The sequence below is a fragment of the Mustela putorius genome, unplaced genomic scaffold (assembly GCF_011764305.1).
Source record: "Mustela putorius furo isolate JIRA1106 unplaced genomic scaffold, ASM1176430v1.1 tig00003851_pilon_pilon_pilon, whole genome shotgun sequence".
Taxonomy (NCBI): domain Eukaryota; kingdom Metazoa; phylum Chordata; class Mammalia; order Carnivora; family Mustelidae; genus Mustela; species Mustela putorius.
The window spans coordinates 1-4,650 of NW_025422003.1; positions in this window are offsets into that span (position 1 = coordinate 1).

Genomic DNA, 4,650 nt, shown 5'->3' on the forward strand with positions numbered 1-4,650 from the left:
CAGGTGTCCAAGGAGATGCTGTCCCTTGGCACCAGAGGGCACAGGACAGGCCTGCCTTCTGCCCAGACTCCTTCCTCAGAGTGGAGCACGTGCCCCTGTCCTAGTCGTCCCCTCATGTCTCCTTAGCAGCCAGGCTTCCATCTCTCAGCACAGGGAGCGGTGACACTTGTCTTGCCACGGCCTGCTGTGGTGACACGGCAGGCGATCCTGCTTCCGAGCGTTCCCAACCCCAAGGCCAACGGCTCCTTCTCTTCCCCGGGGGGCGGCGGTATTGCGCTTCCCCCACACTTGGTCCCTGGGGGAGCGCGTGACAGACGTGTGCAAACACGCATCTCTCTCAGGCAGAGGGGATGCTAGGGCAAAGAGTATTTTCACTCCATGCAGGTATCTTCCACGTCCTGCGGAGGTAGCTCAGGCAAGCAGCAGTAGCATCCCCAACCCCAACTCTGTTTCCCATGAATGCTGTGCTTTCCCAGGGGAGTTGCCCAGGCAAAGAGGCTTTCGCTGTATGCGGGTTTCTCCACCGCGAGACTGGGCACAGGCAAGCAGCAGCAGCCGCAGATCATTTCTCAGCGAATGCTGTGCTTTCGCAGAGGCTTTGGCTTGGAGCAAAAAGCCACTGCCGCTGCTTCCTCCGCTAAGGTTTCAGTCGCTCAGGGAAGAAGAGCTGCGGGAGGCTGGTGGCTCTTGGGCTTTGCTTTCCTGGGCTCTATGTTCGCATCCTGGGTTCACCCTTGCCAGGCCGAAAAAACGTAAGCAGCAGACAACCCAGACCAAGAACCCTGTATGGGTGTGCGTATGCCTAGGATGGCACTCTTTCTATTATGCACATACCATCTCCCGGTGGGGCATCCTATGGCCTGCCTTGGTACTCTGCGCGCCTAAGGTGGACCTCGCGGACTTAGGCCAGTGACTATGCCACTTGTTTTTTTCTCCCACAGGAAAGGTGTGGTTGACAGGCTCCCTGCACATCCGCCGTGCAGCTGTGCAATAGGATTTTGGGGCGACTGACCCCACTCCTTCCCCCTTGATAAACATCTCAGTCATCCTCCAAGCACTTGCCAAATCAAGGCCGGGTTGGGAATTAGACGGTCAGTTGCTCAGAATACCCCGTAATACTTTCAGCGAGATTCTGTTTGTCGGACGACCCCGAGTTTCAGCGTAGGGCCTGGAAGGCTACGGCTATCGGTACATGTCTGCACCCCAGGGACAGGTGGCCAAGGACCATCTGCTGTCTCCTTCGGGCCCAGAGGCCTCAGGCTCAGGCCGATGCTTTCTGCCCGCCACTGCCCGACCTTCCTAAGAGTGGAGGCACAGCACCCCCATGAAGCCCTACGCCTCCCTTGACACATACACCCCTCCTGCCAGGGGTTTCTGTCTCTCTGCACAGGGAGTCGGGTGACCACATTGTATTGCCAACCAGCCGCTCTGCTTCCGTGCCTGGGACTGGCTCTCCTGCTTCGCACCAACCGGTTTTCCAGACCAGAAGGCCAAGGGGTCCTGGCTCCTTTCTTCCTTCTCGCTCCTATTGGCAGTGTGCCTGCTCCCTTCCACAGGACATGCTCCTGGGCTTTTTTTTGCACGAGCACGTGTACAAAAACGTTGTCCGGTTCCTATTTTAAGGCTCTTTCAAACAGGCGCACAACGCTTTCTCTCAGAGCAGAGGGGATGTTTCAGTGCATTTAGGAGCCGATTTTCACGTTCCATGCGGGTTTTTTTTACACCGCTTGCTGGTGGAGACACACGCAGTCCGGCAAACAGGAGCATCCCCTCAAACCCGATTCTGATTTTTCCCAAAGAATGCTGTGTTTTTCCCAGAGGGGATGCCAGGGACACGAGTCTCTTCGCTATATGCGGGTTTCTCCCTATAGTACTATGGCTGCGAATAGTAGGCTAAGGCAAGCACACAAAAGCAAGCCCACAGAACCGACTCTCTGACCCTTTTCCCAGCGAATGGTATTGCTTTCGCAGACCGGTTATCACCTTGGCAGCGACGACCGTACTTCGCTCCTGCTTCCTCAGTACCCAAGGCTATGGTTGTGTTCGCTCAGTGTCGCCTCATCAGGAAGAAGAGCCCCGGGAGAGCTGGTGTTCTCTTGGCCGCCTTGCTTTTTTCCCTGTTCCCCGGGCTCCATGTTTGGGCGCCCTGGGTTCACCCGCCAGGCCGAACTAAGCAGACACAGTCGCACAACCCTGCACCAGCGGTGCGTCGTTTTTTTGGCCTAAAGACGGCACTCTATGCACACTACCATCTCCCGGTGTAGGGCAACGCATTTGGACTTTGGCACTGGACCTCAGGCGGACTAGTGGACACAGGCCAGTGCCTTCCCACAGGAGAGGAGAGGCGTCAGGGTCCCTGAACACTGCCCGTTCACTGGGAATGGGGAGCTTTTGGGGGAATGTACCCACCCTTCCGTCCCCCGCAAACCCCCCTGGTTCGCCCACCGAAAACGCTGTCAATTGTTGGAGGAAGATTGGCATCTGACTGCCGTGTACTCGAGATGGCGAGCTGTGTTCTTCATTGCGAGTTGCTTTCACGCCGGTACCTATGGCCGCCTGGTAGCTAGCCCAATCGTTTGCCCTACGGATCAAGGCGGGGGTGGTCAAGGAGATGCTGTCCCCTTGGGACCAGAGGCACAGGGGACAGGCGGCGGGCCTTCTGCCCACACTCCTTCCGCAGAGTGGAGCACACGTCCCTGCCCTAGTCGTCCCCTCATGTCTCCTTAGGAAACAGGCTTTGTCTCTCTCCGCACAGAGGATTGGGCGGTGCACATGTGATCACACTCTTCGCTCTTGCCACCAGCACAATGCTTTGTTCCTGATCAGGTGTCACCCCATGGCAGGCTACCCTGTCTTCACCCGACCATCGTTTCCGATAGACCCCCCATGGCCAATCGGGCGCCTTTCCTGTCTTCTTCCTCTGGGGGCGGACCGTGCTGCGCCGCCTTTCCCCAGACTTGCTCCGGGGGGGAGTGAAGACGTGTCAACCACGCTTCTCTCCTCATATCTGCGAAAAAAAAGACGTGTGCAACCACGCGTGTTCTCTCTCAGATCTCAAATACAAAAACAAAACCCTACACCTAAAGGAGATGGAAGAAAGAAACAACAAAGAAGAAAGCCTCAACCCAAGCTCAGGAGATGAGGGAAAATAGGAATAATAACAGATCATGAAAAAGCAGAAAAAGAAACTCAAAAAATAGAAAAAACTAAACAAACAAAAACCAAAAAAACCCCACAATCACCCTTTCCCCCAAAACAACCGGGTCCTGACCCTTGTTGGAAAAAAAAAAACTTGCTTTCCCCAAACAACAACAAACACAAACCAAACAATCAGAACAAAATTAAGACACAAAGTTTGAGAAAGAACAACAAAGAGCTGGTTCTCGCTTGAAGAGGAATTAATCAGAGGCAAAGATTGATAAACTCCCCTTTCAAAGACTTATATCCAACAAAACAAGAAAAGATAGAACAAAACAACCAAACAAATAGCTAATAAAAAAGCAATGAATGAAAGAGGGAGTCGAATACCAACCAACACAAATAAATAAAACACATACTATGAAAGAGGATGATGTCATCACAACTAAAACAACAAAGAAATATCACAATTATAAGCAACTACTATGAGCAACTCTACGCCAACAAATTCAATAATCTGGAAAGAAATGGATACCAATCCTAGAGAGACATATAAACTTAAACTACCACAACTGAAACCAGGAAGGAATAGAAAACCTGAACAGACCCATAACCAGTAAGGAGATTTGAAACAGTCATCAAAATCTCCAAACAAACAAAAGCCCCAGGGCCAGATGGCTTCCCAGGGGAATTCTACCAAACATTTTAAAGAAGAATTCAATTCCTATTCTCATGAAACTGTTTCCAAAAAATAGAAATGGAAGGTTAACTCCCAAACTCTTTTTTATCTGAGGCCAGCATCACCTTGATCCCAAAAAACCAGACAAGGATCCCATCAAAAAAGAGAACTACAGACCAATATCCTTGATGAAACACAGATGCGAAAATTCTCAAACAAAATACTAGCCAATAGGATTCACAACAGTACATTTAAAAGGAGATTATTCACCACGACCAACTGGGATTTATTCCAGGGCTGCAAGGTTGGGTTCAACATCCGCAAATCAATCAATGTGATACAACACATCAATAAAGAAAGAAAAGAACAAGAACCATATGATACTCTCAATAGATGCTGAAATAGCATTTGACAAAGTGCAGTATCCCTTCCTGATCAAAACTCTCTTCAAAGTGTAGGGATAGAGGGCACATACCCTCAATATTATCAAAGCCATCTATGAAAAAACCCACCGCAAAATATCATTCTCAATGGAGAAAAACTGAATAGCTTTTCCGCTAAGGTCAGGAACACGGCAGGGATGTCCATTATCACCACTGCTATTCAACCATTGTACTAGAGGTCCTAGCCTCAGCAATCAGACAACAAAAGGAAATTAAAAGGGCATCCAAATCAAATTGGCAAAGAAGAAAGTCAAACTATCACTGTTTGCAGATGATATGATACTATATGTGGAAAAAACCCAAAGGACCTCCACTCCAAAACTGCTAGAACTTGTATAGGAAATTCTGTAAAGTGTCAGGATATAAAATCAATGCCACAGAAATTGGTTG